The 19127-nt window shown below is 46.3% G+C and overlaps 1 protein-coding gene across 1 annotated transcript in view; it reads left to right on the top strand.

Moving 5' to 3' along the window:
- Window positions 1-7387, top strand: part of DCP1A (decapping mRNA 1A) — a 168230-nt gene extending 160843 nt beyond the window's left edge. Inside the window, exon 11 of the transcript XR_011023994.1 lies at window positions 7098-7387. The gene's annotated coding sequence lies outside the window, so the exon portion shown is untranslated. The remainder of the gene's footprint in view (window positions 1-7097) is intronic.
- Window positions 7388-19127: the final 11740 nt, after the last annotated feature.

The following is a 19127-nucleotide window of genomic DNA, read 5'->3' as shown; positions in this document are numbered from 1 at the left end:
CGGTAGGGAAGGTATCTGGAGAGTAATGAAGAAATGAATGGATAGGGAAAAGATTTATGTAGATATTTGTATGATGGTGTTATGATCCATTGGGTAACTAGCATCCAACTGAGGGATTGACAGAAAGGGGCGGCATCAGAGAAGTGGATGAGATGAGCAGCAGAATTCAGTAAGGACTGGAGAGGTGCCATTTTTTTGGTAGGCAAAATAGGGTGTTACAGTAGTCAAGACTGGAAATGATTACAGCATGTACAAGCATTTTAGCAGCATTTTGTGTAAGGAAGGGGTGAATTCTGGATATAGTTTTGAGATGGAAGAAAGAAGTAAGGAGATTGTTATTGTGATATGTGGTTTAAAGGGTCACGATCATGAAAAATTGTATAATACAATTTTAGTTGCATGATTGTTTCTGGTGTTATTTAGATACTATTGTGCGCAAATAGATCAGCAGAGCTGCCAGGCAACTGGTAATGATTAAAAGGAAATAAATACAGCAGCCTCCATATTCTTCTCACTTCAGTTGTCCTTAAAGATCAAGTCATGGGTCTAAGGATCAACACTATGCAATGCTTCTATGCAATGGTTTCTGTCTAGGGACAAAATCGACATATGAGGACTGTGGTGAGCAATGTAAAAATGCAAATGATGCCATTCACTGGATCCTAAAAGATGGATCAAACAATGTGCATTGCATTTTTTTTTGCATTTATGGTGTTAAGTTCTATATATATTTGTGCTGTGAAACTGATAGTCCTCATTTTACTTCCATTTCAAAAAGTGCTGCACACTTTGCAGATTCGCATGCATTTTTCAGGAGTTCAGACTTTGCAGAATTGCATGGATTTTTCAGGAGTGCCAAGCAGCAGTAATCGTGTTGCTGCTCACAGTGAAGACTTGCTGCAGATTTCTATTGGGAGTGATACCACAGGGTTACTGCTGCTTGGCCAGCAGGTGGATTTCCTCAGTTTTTCCACTTCCCAGTCTGACACTGGCTGTGTACACACTTGAAAAATTAATGAAAGATCACAGACCAATTTTACCACCTTCCATGTAGTATGAGAGCATACGCTACACAGTCTATTCTTTTAAGCTGAACTCCCCATCAGATAAACATCTTTGCAAGATGCTGCACACAAAGATGCTGAACACATTTAAAAAGATCAGTATCTGCAAAAGATCAGTTCCTGCAAAATGCATTCATAGTCTATATCTGCAGATCTCACACGTACCTTGTTTATCAGACATTGATCTGCAGACCAGATCCACCAAGATGGATCTGCAGATGAATGTCTGTTAAACAAGGTGTGTATGAGATCTGCAGATATCACAGACTATGAATGCATTTTGCAGGAACTGATCTTTTGCAGATACTGATCTTTGGCGTGTGTACAACATCTTGCAAAGATTTTTATCTGATGGGGGAGTTCAGCTCAATAGAATAGACTGTAGAGCAGTGGCGTACCTAGGGCATTTGACACCCGGTGCTGGGTATTATAAGACACACACCCCCCCCCCCCCCCCCCGCTATAACATGCGGCGTGCGAAGCGCACCGCGGCAAAAAATGGGAGTGGCCATGACCGGATGAGGGCGGAGCTAACTGTAATTTGACTTGAACCCGGGTGAGAGTGATAGGGAGGCTGCCATATTTATTTCCTTTTAAACAATACTAGTTGCCCTGCTCATCTATTTGGCTGCAGTAGTGAACTGAATCACACCAGAAACAAGCATGCTTGTTCAGGGTCTGTGGTTGAAAGAATTAGAGGCAGAGGACCAGCACGGCAGCCAGGCAACTGGTATTGCTTAAAACGAGATAAATATGGCAGCCTCAATATTATTCTCACCTCGGGTTCCCTTTAAAAGTGCAACGCAAAGACAGTGGACCCAAGTTTTGGTGACCCTTTCCCCAGAAAATTCACATAATTGTGCAGGCTCAAGAAAATATACGTAATGTGTGCTGATTTGCCCAGAGAATACGTTCAATCATGTCGGCAGATTTGCCCAGAGAATACGTTCAATCATGTCGGCAGATTTGCCCAGAGAATACGTTCAATCATGTCTGCAGATTTGCCCAGAGAATACGTTCAATCATGTCTGCAGTTTTGCCCAGAAAATACATGCAATCATGTCTGCAGATTTGCCCAGAGAATACGTTCAATCATGTCGGCAGATTTGCCCAGAAAATACATGCAATCATGTCGGCAGATTTGCCCAGAAAATACATGCAATCATGTCGGCAGATTTGCTCAGAGAATACGTTCAATCATGTCGGCAGATTTGCCCAGAAAATACATGCAATCATGTCGGCAGATTTGCCCAAAAAAAACATGCAATCATGTCGGCAGATTTGCCCAGAAAATACATGCAATCATGTCGGCAGATTTGCGCAGAAAATACATGCAATCATGTCGGCAGATTTGCCCAGAAAATACATGCAATCATGTCGGCAGATTTGCCCAGAAAATACATGCAATCATGTAGCAGATTTGACCAGAAAATACATGCAATCGTGCGGCAGACCTGTCCAGAAAACACTTCAATCGTGTAGCAGACCTGGCCAGAACATAAACGCTACCCCTGGCTGCTAATATAAATTAAAAAAAAATAAAAATTTACTCACCTGCAGCAGAGCTCCTGTTCCGGCCTCCGTCCAGTGCGCAGCTCCCACGATCCTCTGCAGCCAGCAACTCCCAAAGTCTCCAGAGCAGGGCTTCGGACATTTTACTATAGCCCTGCTCTGCCGCTGCGGTGAACTGATACGGCATCTATTAGATGCCGAAAGTCAGTTCACGCTGGGGGGGTGCTTGGAGAATTTTAAGGGGTGCTTAAGCACCCCTCCCCCCCCCCCCCCCGGTGCCGCCACTGCCCCCAGTATAGGTAGCTAGCAGTTGCCCCCAGTATAGGTAGCTAGTTGCCCCCAGTGAAGGTAGTATAGTTGCCCCAATATAGCTAGTATAGTTGCCCCCAGGATAGGCAGCATAGCTGCTGTCCCCAATGTAGGTAGTGTTGCTGCCCCCAGTGTAGCTAGTATAGTGGCCCCTGTACAGCTGCCCTCCTGTATAGCTAGTATAGTGGCCCCCATAGTTGCCCCAGTATAGCGGCCCACAGTTTAGATAGTATAGTTGCCTCCATTGTAGCTGGTATGGTGCCCCCCCCCCAGTATAGGTAATATAGTGGCCCCCATAGATGCCCCCAGTGTAGCTAGTATAGTGGCCCCCCGTTTAGCTGCCCCCAGTATAGTGGCCCCCGGTTTAGGTAGAATAGTGGCCCCCAGTTTAGGTAGTATAGTGCTCCCCCCCCCCCCCCCCGTGTAGCTAGGAGGGGGTGACAGCAGGGATAGCGGCGGGGAGGGGGGAAATATCCCCCACTCCCTCACCTGGGTCCCCTCCTTCTGCCTCTCTTCTCCCCCCAAATATGCGGGCCGGGGGCAGTGGGCAGCGAGCAGGCTGGCGCGGAGAATACTCACGTTACTTCCGCGTATCAGCCTGGAACGCTGCGTCGCCGTCACGTGCCTCTACTGCGCCTCCAATGATTGGAGGCGCAGAAGAGGCACATGATGGCGACGCAGCGTTCCAGGCTGATACGCGGAAGTAACGTGAGTATTCTCCGCGCCAGCCTGCTCGCTGCCCACTGCCCCCGGTCCGCTGCCCGCATTTTTGGGGGAAAAAGAGAGGCAGAAGGAGGGGGACCCAGGTGAGGGAGAGGGGGATATTTCCCCACTCCCCGCCGCTATCCCTGCTGTCACCCCTCCTCCTAGCGCTGCTCTTCCCCTCCTTAGTCAGGTGTAGGGGGGTCGTGGCGACACCCCCCTGGCTGTCTGGCACCCGGTGCGCCATGCCCCCCTGCGCCCTTAGGTAGGAACGCTACTGATGTAGAGTATGCTCTCGTACTACATGGAAGGTGGTAAAATTGGTCTGTGATCTTTCATTAATCTTTCAAGTGTGTACACAGCTTGACCACTTGAGGACCACCGTCTTTTCGCCCCTTAAGGACCAGAGCCTTTTTCTCCATTCAGACCACTGCAGCTTTCACGGTTTATTGCTCGGTCATGCAACCTACCACATAAATGAATTTTACCTCCTTTTCTTTTGGTGCTATTTGATTGCTGCTGCGAGTTTTAGTTTTTATTATATTTTGTATATTTTAAAGACATGAATTTTGTCAAAAAAAATGATTTTTTTTTTACTTTCTGTGCTGACATTTTTCAAATAAAGTAAAATTTCTGTATACATTTTTGTCCAAATTTATTCTGCTACATGTCTTTGATAAAAAAAAAAAAATCCATTCAGTGTATATTTATTGATTTGGGTAAAACTTATAGCGTTTACAAACTATGGTGCCAAAAGTGAATTTTCTCATTTTGAAGCATCTCTGACTTTTCTGACCACCTGTCATGTTTCATGAGGTGCTAAAATTCCAGGATAGTGTAAATACCCCCCAAATGACCCCATTTTGGAAAGAAGACATCCCAAAGTATTCACTGAGAGGCATGGTTAGTTCATAGAAGATTTTATTTTTTGTCACAAGTTAGCGGAAAATGACACTTTGTGACAAAAAAAAAGTTTCCATTTCTTCTAACTTGCGACAAAAAAAAAATGAAATCTGCCATGGACTCACTATGCTCCTTTCTGAATACCTTGAATTGTCTACTTTCCAAAATGGGGTCATTTGTGGGGTGAGTATACTGTCCTGGCATTTTGGGGGGTGCCTAATTGTAAGCACCCTTGTAAAGCCTAAAGGTTCTCATTGGACTTTGGGCCCCTTAGCGCAGTTAGGCTGCAAAAAAGTGCCACACGTGGTATTGCCGTACTCAGGAGAAGTAGTATAATGTGTTTTGGGGTGTATTTTTACACATACCCATGCTGGGTGGGAGAAATATCTCTGTAAATGACAATTTTTTGATTTTCTTTTTTTACACACAATTGTCCATTTACAGAGATATTTCTCCCACTCAGCATGGGTATGTGTAAAAATACACCCCAAAACACATTATACTACTTCTCCTGAGTACGGCGATACCACATGTGTGGCACTGTTTTGCACCCTAACTGCGGTAAGGGGCCCAAAGTCCAATGAGTACCTTTAGGATTTCACAGGTCATTTTCAAGACTACTCCTCACGGTTTAGGGCCCCTAAAATGCCAGGGCAGTGTAGGAACCCCACAAATGACCCCATTTTAGAAAGAAGACACCCCAAGGTATTCCGTTAGGAGTATGGTGAGTTCATAGAAGATTTATTTTTTTTTGTCACAAGTTAGCGGAAATTGATTTTAATTGTTTTTTTTTCACAAAGTGTCATTTTCCGCTAACTTGTGACAAAAAATAAAATCTTCTATGAACTCACCATACTCCTAACGGAATACCTTTGGGTGTCTTCTTTCTAGAATGGGGTCATTTGTGGGGTTCCTATACTGCCCTGGCATTTTAGGGGCCCTTAACCGTGAGGAGTAGTCTTGAAACCAAATGTCGCAAAATGACCTGTGAAATCCTAAAGGTGCTCATTGGACTTTGGGCCCCTTAGCGCTCTTGGGGTGCAAAAAAGTGCCACACATGTGGTACCGCCGTACTCAGGAGAAGTAGTATAATGTATTTTGTGGTGTATTTTTACACATACCCATGCTGTGTGGGAGAAACATCTCTGTAAATGACAATTTTTTTTTTATTTTTTTTTTTACACACAATTGTCCATTTACAGAGATATTTCTCCCACCCAGCATGGGTATGTATAAAAATACATGCCAAAACACATTATACTACTTCTTCTGAGTACGGCGATACCACATGTGTGACACTTTTTTGCAACCTAGGTGCGCTAAGGGGCCTAACGTCCTATTCACAGGCCATTTTGAGGCATTTGGATTCTAGACTACTCCTCATGGTTTAGGGCCCCTAAAATGCCAGGGCAGTATAGGAACCCCACAAGTGACCCCATTTTAGAAAGAAGACACCCCAAGGTATTCTGTTAGGAGTATGGCGAGTTCATAGAAGATTTTTTTTTTGTCACAAGTTAGCGGAAATTGACACTTTGTGAAAATCAATCTCCAGCCCTAAGTCTGTGACAATGTGACAAACAGAACATGGCTGCCCTCATTGTATCATAATCTTTTGCTGCTAGATATGCTGTGTAAACTATCGAAACTTTAGATAAGATATATAGACAAGTTACTTATTATAGTTTTTTATCTCGGATCCGCTTTAAGCACCAGAGACTGCTGGTACAGTACAACAGGCGCTCACCGACGAAATGTCGCAATAATCAGTCACTCACGCCGTTCTGTCCCTGACGCAGGCTCCTCTATGAGGCCAGACGGCTGTGTACCAGTCAGGGGCTGCTTTCATTTGCTCCTGGCCCTGACAATCAATGTAAGCCAATGGGATTGGCTTACAGTGATGACAGGGCCATGAGCCAATGAAAGTGGCTCCTGACCGGCTCACAGGGTTCTGCCGTCTTAGTTCTGCAGAGCGAACAAATTGCGGTGGGTGCAGAGCGGCGAGTTTGGCGGTATCGGCGGGGACGCATGATTTACTGAGTCGTAGAGTCTACATCCCATCAGGGCCACAGCACCACCTGCTGGATGTGGATTCGTACGGCGTCGGTCTGGAATAGGTTAAAGGCGCATTTTCCTGAAACCCCACACAAAACAAAGGATTGGTTCACAGACCGATTAAAAAGCTTATAGAAAAAAAGAAAACCCTTAGGGCCCGTTCAGACTGCAAAACGCGGACGGCCACGCATGCAGAACGGGCCCTAAAACAAAATATAACTATTGAAAATAAATGCCTCCCTTAAAACAAGTTCCCCTCACCTCTTTCCCCATTTCCAGGACATACTCTCCAAAAATCTATTCTATCATGTAGATAGGCACAGACCATTACATTTCTAATCTACCCAAATACCCGCCTATCTTTTGTGTTAAGTACCAAGTAGTGTCTTGTAAGGGAGTCATAATTACAACAATCTGCTCTCTCGAGCATTCCTTCTCTATGTATGCCCTCCAAGTCTGAAAAAACGTCTTTATCGAATGTTTTTTTCTCTCGTTCTATGTTTAAACTCTCCATATGCATTAAATGACCAAGTCTTTCCTTAAGCATATCTCTAGTGGGAACCATCGGATTCGGAGACGACCAATATTCTTCTTGACAGCGAGAAAAGCTAGATGTTCAAAACGAGTACGGGATTTGGAGTGATCACCTTCTAAATACTCAGGACTATGGAATAAACAGAAGAACAAATTACATTCCCGCCTGCCTCCTGATCTCTTTGGCTGCAAGTGTCTGAATCAAACACCTGAAACAAGCATGCAGCTTATCCAGCCATACTTCAGTCAGAGAACCTGATATGCATGCTTGTTCAGGGTCTATGGCTAAAAGTATTAATGGCAGCCAAGCAATATGGATTCTTTAAAAGGAAATAAACGTGGAAACATGTATATCCCTCTCGCTTTAGGTTGTTTTTAATGTGTTAACCTGCAATAGTTTTTTTGTTATGAGTAGAAACTAGCAGGTGCATTACCATGCATGGCCACAAGAGGGAACGTTTCCCTCATGTCTATTTCACATAGACTATACAGTGGGATGCGAAAGTTTGGGCAACCTTGATAATAGTCATGATTTTCCTGTATAAATCATTGGTTGTTATGATACAAAATGTTAGTAAATATATAATATAGGAGACACACACAGTGATATTTGAGAAGTAAAATTAAGTTTATTGGTTTTACAGAAAGTGTGCAATAATTGTTTAAACAAAATTAGGCAGGTGCATAAATATGGGCACCACAAAAAAGAAATTGCAGGCTCTATACACTTCCTGTAGGTTCCAATGAGAGCCTGGATTCTAGTATTTTAGACCATTCCCCTTTACAAAACATCTCTAGTGCATTCAGGTTTGATGGCTTCCGAGCATGGACAGCTCTCTTTAACTCACACCACAGATTTTCAATTATATTCAGGTCTGGGGACTGAGATGGCCATTCCAGAACATTGTACTTGTTCCTCTGCATGAATGCCTTAGTGGATTTTGAGCAGTTTTTAGGGTTGTTGTCTTGTTGAAAGATCCATCCCTGGCACAGCTTCAGCTTTGTCACTTATTCCTGGACATTGGTCTCCAGAATCTGCTGATACTGAGTGGAATCCATGTGTCCCTCAACTTTGACAAGATTTCCAGTCCCTGCACTGGCTACACAGCATGATGGAACCACCACTATATTTTACTGTAGGTTGCAGGTGGTTTTCTTGGAATGCTGCATTCTTTTTTATCTATGCATAACGCCCTTTGTTATGCCCAAATAACTCAATTTTCGTTTTATCAGTCCACAGCACCTAATTCCAAAATGAAGCTGGCTTGTCTAAATATGCTTTAGCATACCTCAAGAGGCTCTGTTTGTGCTGTGGGTGGAGAAAAGGCTTCCTCTGCATCACTCTCGCATAGAGCATCTCCTTGTGTACCAAATGGTTGAACGATGCACAGTGACTCAATCTGCAGCAAGATGATGTTGTAGGTCTTTGGTGCTGGTCTGTGGGTTGACTCTTGACTGTTCTCACCATTCATCACTTCTGTCTATCTGAGATTTTACTTGGTCTGCCACTTCAAGCCTTAACTTGAACTAAGCCTGTGGTCTTCCATTTCCTCAATATGTTCCTAACTGTGGAAACAGACAGCTGAAATCTCTGAAACAGCTTTCTGTATCCTTCCTCTAAACCATGATGGTGAACAATCTTTGTCTTTGGGTCATTTGAGAGTAGTTTTGAGACCCCCATGTTGCTACTCCTCAGAGAAAAATAAAAGAGGGAAACTTACAATTTACCCCCTTATATATTCTCTCATAATTGGATTCACCTGTGTATGTAGGTCAGGGGTCACTGAGCTTACCAAGCCAATTTGAGTTCCAATAGTTAGATCTAAAGGTTTTGGAATCAATAAAATGACAACCGTGCCCATATTTATGCACCTGCCTAATTTTATTTAAACAATTATTGCGCACTTTCTGTAAATCCAATAAACTTCATTTCACTTCTCAAATATCACTGTGTGTGTCTCCTATATGATATATTTAACTGACATTTTTTATCGTAGCAACCAACGATTTATACTGGAAAATCATGATGATTAACAAGGTTGCCCAAACTTTCGCATCCCACTGTATATGCAGTTCAACAGCTAGAAGATGACAAATTGCATCCAAAAAAAATAACATTACTTTGACAAGCTTTAACGAATAGTAGAACTATCCTCCACTGTTCAATGAACATTACTCAATTTCAAACTCAAATTAGATTGTGATGCATTCATTTGAAAGCACACAGCATTTTTCTAGGTTAATATATCAGGGAGAGTACTTATTTTTATACACAGTATAGGAAGTGAGCAAACCTACTGCATTAACCAGACCAAATATGGTGTTGGGCCCTAAATTATGATTTTTATAAACTGGCTCCTTGAAGACTTTCTTTAGCATCCTACTGTTGTGCTAAGCTTGCTAGAATAAGGCTAGTTGAATTTTGTTTAAAATCTTTTCAACTTGTAAATACTCTTTAACATAGAAGGCTAAAGGCAGTGAATTCAATGGGCTTGATTCTCAAAAGGGTGCTAACTTAGTTAACATGCCTAAAAGCCCCTTAGCCCGCTTAAAGCCCTTTAGGGCGTATAAAAAGTTTAGTGCTGCGCGGAGCACGCAAAATGTTGCACCAGGTGCAACGTTTCGCGCTAAGCCGCGCAGCACTAAACTTTGCACACGATCAATAAAAGCTTTAGGCATGCTAACTGCTTAGCACTCTAATTAGCACGCCCAAAACTTTTAGGTGTGCTAACTAACTAGAGTGCTAAGCAGTTAGCATGCCTAAAGCTTTTATTGATCGTGCGCAAAGTTTAGTGCTGGCAAAAAAGTAAAGATGACCAGCACTTGCCAATTCTTAAAAAGCAGAATATTTATTCACAAACAAGAGTGAATAAAAATAGCCATGACATCCGGACTCCCAGAATGTTACTATAGCTCTTGGTAGTAAGTATAGCTCTTAGCTGCATACAATGGCATGAGGACTTCCTCCAGAATAGGTTACGCCTCCTTTGCAGCCCAATTCTAGTCACAACGGACTGTCGCCGTTTCGAACGGATAAACCGCTCTTTGTCAAGTGAAAGCATGCTTTCACTTGACAAAGAGCGGTTTATCCGTTCGAAACGTTGCTAGTGTTGGTCCTGGCAGTGAAGAGACGGCCCTACCATGGAGACACGGACATGTCTCGGTTTTCTGCTGCTGGGTTACAGCGCCGGATTTACCATAAGGCACTGTAGGCACGTGCCTACAGGCGCCTGATGATGGAGAGGCGGCTCTCTCTTTCATTCGCTATTCAGAGTCCTGATCAGATTGTAAATTAGACTTTATTCACCCAGCTCTCAGCATTCCACTGATGAGACCTCCCTTCAGTCAGGGGCACCTCTAGCTACATAATACTAAGGTTCCTCTGGCTACCTAATACTAAGGGGCACCTGTAGCTACCTATGACTGGTAAGGGAGCTGGGCCAGTCAGCACATTTGTGGAGCGGTTTTGGTAGGGGTTTGAAGGTTTATGGAGGGTGGAGTCTAAGGTGCCAGAATATCTGTGCCTATAGGCTCCTGTGATGTAAATCCGGGCCTCGCTGGGTAACAACACCGTGTGCTAAATGATGACACATGTGGTGTTACAAATGTAGCCATTTGGCTGCATTTTAATTTTACTCGATTGGCACTGGTGGCCATGGCCAGGAGTCTGAGCTGTCTGACAAGCCCACAGCTCAGTCTACAATGTGAAAGAGGCCTTCAGGATGGTGAAATAATTGATACCGACCTGTGTGATGATCCATTTAAATCCTGTCCCAGACTCGTAGGCAGAGCTGGTGCTACCATATGAGCAAACTGGACAATTGCACAGAGCTTTAGAGCCTTTTAGGGGCCCCCAAGTGTCCCCCATCCCCCACACTCAATTGTGGTGTGACCCAAGCCAGGTGCGGAGATGCTGTGCTTACCAGGTGCAGACATTTGCAGAGTGGATTACACAGCGGAGCAACATGGGAGCATACATTACCTTTCTGGTGCTTGGTCCTGGTGCCTGCTTTCAGCGCAAACCATCTCCATAGCTCCTGTCGGACAGCTGTAGAGATGTTGTTATCCGCCTATCTGGACGCGATCTTGCACAGGACAGAGGGAAACGAGCATGCACCCTGTATGTATTTAGAGAGTTTAGCCCAGGCATGGGCAAACTTGGCCCTCCAGCTGTTAAGGAACTACAAATCCCACAATGCCTTTGCCTTTATGAGTAATGACTGTGGCTGTCAGACTCCTGCAATGCATTGTGGGACTTGTAGTTCCTCAACAGCTGGAGGGCCAAGTTTGCCCATGCCTGGTTTAGCCTGTCTATTCCCCCATCTGGATGTGATCTTGCACAAGACAGAAGGAAAACGAGAAATCCAGCCTGTATGTGTATAGAGAGTTTAGCCTGTCTAATCACCTCTGGACCCGATCTTGCACGGGGCAGAAGGTAAACAGAGAAATGCAGCCTGTATGTATATAGAGAGTTTGGCCTGTCTAATCCCCTCTCATTTTGTGTCTAATCACAAGTTGAAATTTGATCTCTCTCCTGTGTCACGTGACTGCCATGCCAAATAAGCTCATTTGAAAGCACATGATGTTAACAATATAGCCATTTGGTTCCCAACTACTTCTGAGCAAAGTCCTTCTGCTGATCTTACTCTCCATACTCACCACCCGACGGGTCCTGCAAGGTCCCCTTGACGGTTGTCAGCGACTCCTCTTCCTGCCGGCGGGTATGCACGACGTCATGCGACATTACACTTTGGGAGCGAACGAGACTTCAAGCGATTGCAGTACTTTGCCTGGGAGAACTTCCCAGTTTTATTTTCTGTTTTAAAAAGCTAAAAAAGTAGGTTTAATGCTATTGTCTCATATGATGATGATTCAGCATTTCCCATAGTCTCGCAGTTAGCAATCATGTGACCCCCAACAAGACAAATTCAGCAATCATGAGGCCCCTATCAAGACAAATTTAGAAATCATGAGGCCCCCAACAAGACAAATTCATCAATCATGAGGCCCCCAACATGACAAAGTCAGCAATCGTGAGGCCCCCAACAAGACAAATTCATCAATCATGAGGCCCCCAACAAATCATGAGGCACCCAACAAGACAAATTCAGCAATCTTGAGGCCCCCAACAAGACAAATTCAGCAATCATGAGGCCCCCAACAAGACAAATTCAGCAGTCATGAGACACATAAATAGACAGCATTTCACATAAATAGGCAGAATGCACCCTTAATATGGTAGACACCTCTCATCTGGCTTCTGCATTCTCCTCTACTGGCTGCTGTGCCTGGCAATACTGTTTTTGGCTGGATTGGGGATGATGTGTGAGCTGAAAGGCCTGGCAGTGATGCTGTGGCCTGGCTGGCGGTGATGCTGTAGCCGGGTTGGCTGGCGGTGATGCTGTGGCTGATGTTGTGGCTGGGTTGGCTGGCAGTGATGCTGTGACCTGGCTGGTGGTAATGCTGAGCTGTGCTTGGATGGTTGAAGTAAATGCTGGCCTGACTGGTGGTGATGCTGTGGCCTTTTTGACAGCGATTCTGGGCTGGTTGGCTGGTGGTGATGCTGGGCTGGCTGGCCTGGATAGTTTAGGTAGCGACAGGTGCCCCCTAGTTAAGGTAGCGCCAGGAGTCCCCCAGTTTAGGTAGCGCCAGGAGTCCCCCAGTTCAGGTAGGGACAGGAGCCCCCCAGCTCATTTAGTGACAGGAGCCCCCAGCTCATTTAGTGACAGGAGCCGCCAGTTTAGGTAGTGACAGGGACCCCCCAGTGTATGTAGTGACAGGAGCCCTCAGTTTAGGTAGTGAGTGGCACCCCCCAGTTAGGTAGTGAGTGACAGCAGGGACCTCCAGTTAGATAGTGAGTGACAGCAGGGACCCCCAGTTAGTGAGTGACAGCAGGGACCCCCAGTTAGGTAGTGAGTGACAGCAAGGACCCCGTTAGGTAGTGAGTGACAGCAGGGACCCCCGTTAGGTAGTGAGTGACAGCAGGGACCCCCGTTAGTGAGTGACAGCAGGGACCCCCGTTAGGTAGTGAGTGACAGCAGGGACCCCCGTTAGGTAGTGAGTGACAGCAGGGACCCCCGTTAGGTAGTGAGTGACATGCGCGGTCCCCACCCCCACCTACCTCGCCGTGTCAGACCTCAGGATCAGAGTGCGACCCGACCAGTTAGAGCGGGCGCCGGGAGCAAATATGCGGAAGTGATGTCACTTCCGCATATCAGCGGTGTCCGCTAGGTCCTAGCGCCCGCTCTATCTGGTCGCCCGCTGATCGAGGTCTGATGCTGCAGCCAGTCTGGCAACATGGACAGCCGGTGGGCAGCGGCGGTCGGGAGATCCGTGGCACCCCAGGACAGATTGGGGGCATGGGCCCCCCAAAATAGGGCTAGCGACGCCCCTGGTTGGTTGCCTACCTACACAACCTAATTTTGTGAGTACTGTTTAATGTTTACCTACACTTGCTCAATTTTCAGTACATACTACACTATCTGGGCTCCCGTTGTTACTGTTCAAGGTACAGCCTATCTCTCAAATCAGCTACAGATGGTCTTTGAAATGTTAACAATTTTTAGCTCATATTTTAAGTTCCTTTTATGCAAATTTAAGATATGGTCATTAAGTTGCTAACTATTCCAACTTGCATGCAACTGTAATGCAAATTGTATGCAGCTTGCAATTGATCCAATCAAAATCAAACTGGACCAGAATCCTCAGCTACTGCATTTGACTGGTGCAATGCCAAGATGCAAATATTTGCATAAAATTAACATACAATGGCTTCAATTCACTAAGAACTTTGTGGTAAAAAAAAAAATAAGTAGGTAAAATACTGCATTTAGTGTTTTAAACCTTTTTTCCCAATTCACTGAGAACGATTGCAATTTTAGAAATCGCAATCGCAGGACATACAGCGTTTGGGCTCAATACTATACCTAAATCACTAGAAAACGTACCTCAAGTTGTTTACAAAATGCTTACACTGATCACTAGTGACTGTGATAGCACTTTGTGATTTGTAGTAGGTCCCTGGCCTAAAAGGCATCCTTGGTGTCCTTTTAGATCTGCACGAGTTTTCTGCATAGATTTTCATTGTGTGTGCTGTTATACTGCGTGACTAGTACAATGCAATCGTACTGTCACTCCACCCACATCATTTGGCTCCACCCCCGGGCAGGCAAGGGATAGGTCGGGACGCAGCTTTGGCGTCCTCGACCGGTTTCTCCGGACTTCCGGCTTCCTCTGGAGGCGTGCTACACTTCCTTTCTTCCCCCCAGGTTATATTCTCAAAGTGGGCCGGGCTCACGTGGTATATCGGCCACGCCCACCCCCACCAGCGGCCAATGGCCGGGCAGGGGGGCGGGGCGGGCAGACACCACGGAGGGATAGCTAAGCACACACACCGGCATGTCCGCCAACCCCCGCCCACCCGCCCAACCGCCCACAGAGGGGCAGGCGAGGCGGGCAGACGTCATGAGGCAGGCCGGCTTCACCAAGGACTGTCCCGGCAACCACCACCGCGCGTCCGCCAGGCCACGCCCACCGCCCGATCGCCGCCGGAGAAAGGGAGAGGCCAACACCCACCCCACAGGCCCACAGAGGGAACACCACCCATGTATCTCAAGATTCTAATCACTTAACTTCCTATATCATCACTTACTCAAAAGAAAAAAAGAGAAACAGAAAAAGCATATACATTGATACAAACATCGGTGACGTAATAAGGTAACCAAACTCAAAGTTTAAAGACAAGGAGTTATAGGCAACGAAGGCCAACTCCACAAATAGGTGCAACCAGGGGCGTACCTGGGTAATATAGAGCCTATGGCAAACATTGAAATTGCGCCCCCCCCCCCATATCAAAACTTCCGTCTCTTTAACCACTTGCCGACCGCACACTCATACCGTGCGGCGGCAAAGTAGTAGCTGGAGGACCAGCGGCGCAGATCTGCGTCTCCAGGTGCCTCCCTAATTAATCAGGAAAGGCCGCTCGCGCGAGCGTCCGTTTCCTGTTAGATCACGGAGCGGGTCTCCGTGAATAGCCTGTGAGCCGCTGATTGTATGTCTCCTTTGTTTACATTGTACGCTAAGGCAGATCGGCGATCCCCGGCCAATCAGCGGCCAGGGATCACCGCCATGTGACAGAGCACATCCTGTCACTGGCTGCACAGGAGGGATAGCGTCCTGTGCAGCGTGGATGGGCGCTTTGAGGTGCCATCCCCCACCCCCCCGCAAACCTCAGGCAGACAGGAGCGATCAGACCCCCCCTGCACATCATCCCCATGAGGGGGGGGAAGGGGGGCGATCTGGTCGCTCTGCCTGCACCCTGATCTGTGCTGGGTGGGCTCTGCAGCTAAAAACAGCGCTGGTCCTTAAGGGGGGGGGGGGGGTAAAGGGTGGGTCATCAAGTGGTTAAGAACAGCATCCTTTACCATGTACATGTGTTATGGTTTCCTGTGTTGTTTCTCCCGGCATATTGCTGAATTTACTTTTTTGGAAATATGTCTCATTATTCCCTCTCTGTCCTCTTTTCTAACAGTAAGCCTAGTGCACCCTACATACATAAATTGAGTAGCCATGTTCCCCAGATAACCAAATGTATCTGTTCTGAGGTCTGAGTGACAAGGAGGCACAGGGGCAGCCTTTGGGGGAGACGCACAGGGGCAAGCATGACAGGGCAGCACAGGAACAGGCATGGCATCACAGCATGGGAGCAGGCAATAGCGCCCATGGTGCTGTGGCGCCCATGGTATGAGCCGTACCTGCACCCCTCTAGATACGCCTCTGGGTGCAACCGTACCAATACATCGCACCTTAATGTGCTACTCAAATCTTATCTGGCAATGTACGGTAGGTATACCCACCATTGACGCACCCGAGCCCCCATGCCCCAGACACAGTGACAGATATTGGGCACAGTCCAACAGGACATCAAACAGGTAAGAACGAGGCATAACTCGTATTCTCGTTCAAACCTGGGAGTATGGTGGCATTCAATTCAAAAATCCAGCGGGATTCTCACTGTAATAACAATCGATCCATGTCCCCTCCTCTGGGGGATGCATGGATACGATCCAATCCGACGAATCGCATCATAGTTGGATTTCCTGCATGTTTGGTTTTGAAGTGTCTGGCTACCGAAGTCCGGCTGGACATGTTTTTACATGTTTGGACGGTGGTGGGCCGAATACTTGGTGCAAAATCGCACAGCACGCTCATCCTGAGGATCCTTACGTGGGCCTACCGACAGCAATGACTGCCGTGTACTGGCATCCGCCCTCCTATAGGCTCGTTTCAGAGTTCCATCCGAGTATCCCCTCTCCCTAAACCTCCTTCGTAAATTGCCGGCCTCCATTTTAAATATCTGATCATCCGTACAGTTTCGGCTCACCCACAGGTATTGGCCAACGGGTATCCCACTCACTGTATGGGACTGCTCTTAACAATGAGTTGGTAGCAGTGTGCTTACTGTATAAACGGGTGGACACATTGCCGGTATTGTCAATTAAAATGGAAATTTATTATTTATTTATTTATTGTATTTATAAAGCGCCAACATATTACGCAGCGCTGAACATTAATTTAGGTTACAGACAATATTTAGGGGTGAGATACAGCAATATGACAATACAGGATACAAGAAAACCAGATCACACACCATATTATGAGTACTAGGTAATGCTTAGTCAGTCACTGGATGGAGCATGGAGATTAGGCAAGTTAGGTTCACTCAGATGCATAGCATGGGTTCACAGTAATGGAGGTGCAAGATCAGGTAGGACACAAAAGGAGGAGGTCCCTGCCCAAAGGCTTACATGTCGAGAAACGGGATCTCAGTGGAACTGTATTGCATTGTAAATTTCAAATTCCTTGCGTTTACATTAATATTCTCCACAAAACTCTTAAGGAGGTCAGGGCCTCCCATCCCAAAAATTATGATGTCATCGATGTACCTATGCCACACCAATATGTGGCACAGGTACATCGAGAGACCATCACTGGAAAACAAATCTTGTTCCCACTCCCCCAGGTACAGATTTGCATACGACGGGGCACACGTTGTCCCCATCGCCGCTCCCTACACCTGGAGGTAATGGGACTCCTCAAACATAAAAATATTATTGGTAAGGAGAAATTCTAACAAGGACAGTAGAAATCCATTATGTGCCTTGTGTTGCACCCCGAGTTCCCCCAAGAAAACTCCTGATGCATATATACCAAGGTTGTGCGGTATACTCGAGTAGAGGGCCTCTACGTCCAGGGCCACCAGCAAAGTCCCAACGGGCACCTGCAAACCCTCCAGGATCCGCAATAAATGTGATGTATCCCGTATATATGACGGTAGTGCCTGTACATGCAGTTGTAAAAAACGATCAATGTATATGCTAATCTTTTCCGTTAAGGACCCCCAGCCAGACACAATCGGACGGCCCAGGGGCCGATCAAGTCTCTTGTGTACTTTAGGTAATGCATAGAAGGTTGGCGTTATACGACTCCTCACCTTCAGAAAGTTGGCCGTGTTATCATCTATTACGGACCTGACTGCTGCATCATCGATAATATCGTATAATTCATGTTGGCAGCAGGTGGCCCTAGACGCAGAGACCCTCATATAACACTCTCCCCTCATTAAAATATCAAGGCACATACCTCTGTATGCTTCAACTGACATGATGACCACATTGCCCCCCTTGTCAGACGGCTTAATAATCCATTTTTTTTATTTTCCATTAGTTTGCGTAATGTCTCACGTTCCTCATGACCGAGATTATCAACCAATGACATCTGGCCTTTAAGTTTCTTCAGATCTTTCTCAACTACATTTATAAACGTTTTTAGGTTGGGGCTCAGAGAAAATGGGGGGAATTTTTTAGATTTGTTGCGTAAGCCAATATCATCCAATCGGGATAGGTAGAAGCGAGGGCCCGGCCCGAACGAAGGAGTCTCTTCCTGTTCCAATTGAGCAGTGGAACTTTCAAATGCAAGGTCTCGTAAAGATTGTAAAGCGATTAGATCTTCATCTGACCATGACCTATCTTCAAAGCTGGATATCGATTGCTTAGGAACGTTCTCATAGATGGACTGCAGAAGAATCCTGCAACCAAACAGGTGCAGGTCCACTACTGTCTCAAATATGTCGGCGTTATATGTCGGGCAAAAACCAAGGCCTTTAGATAGCAATGTCAGATGAGTCTCCGGGATCTCCTCCCCTGTTAAATTTATGACCTGCATATCGTTCGTATTTGGTGATAACTCTACCGGCCGGGCCCGGCCTCCCCCCGTCCCGATTGGGCACCCGCTAAAAAAGCTGACCCAGAGGAGGAGGGTATAGAGGGAGTGGCGGGAGATCCCGGGACGGAATTCCCGCCCCTCCCTCCCCTGAATCCTCCAGGCATGAGGACTCCTGTTTTTTGAGCCTTTTGTCCTTGTCCTTGTCCTTTTGTTTATTAGATTTAGGGGGATCGCGTCCCGATCTTGTATCGTGTTTCCGTGGGCCCTCACCTGCGGGCACAGAGCTCTCTGAAATAGAACTCTGTGGCCCAATGGAAGAATCAGATTCTTCCGTTTATGACGGTTGTTGTTGACCCCCTATTGGTATTTTTGGTCTCGGTTTGTTTTTGGGCAATTTTCTGACTGGATTGTTCCAATGATAGGCAGTACCCACTTTATATGCTGTCCTATCAACCACCCTTTAGGTAGCCAGGTATAGGTGCCCCAGTATAGGTTAGCCAGCTATAGGTGCCCCCATGTAGGTTAGCCAGGTATAAGTGTCACAAGTATAGATAGCCAGGTATAGGTGCTCCAGTATGTTAGCCAGCTATAGGTGTCCCCAGTATAGGTTAGCCAGCTTTAGGTGTCCCCAGAATAGGTTAGCCGGCTTTAGGTGTCCCCAGTATAGGTTAGCCAGCATGTGTTTACTCACTGTGCCTCTCTCCAGCATCGATCACACCACTTCTGCTGTCCACAGCACCATGGCGTGGCTTGATGACGTCATCAAGCTACGTTTTGATGCTGTGGACAGTAAGGTGGAGGTGGGTGCGATCAGCGCTGAAGAGAGGC

This window comes from Hyperolius riggenbachi, chromosome 9, assembly GCF_040937935.1.
Source record: "Hyperolius riggenbachi isolate aHypRig1 chromosome 9, aHypRig1.pri, whole genome shotgun sequence".
Lineage (NCBI taxonomy): Eukaryota > Metazoa > Chordata > Amphibia > Anura > Hyperoliidae > Hyperolius > Hyperolius riggenbachi.
The sequence above is the reverse complement of the archived record's forward strand: the minus strand, read 5'-3'. Positions and strand labels throughout refer to the sequence as shown.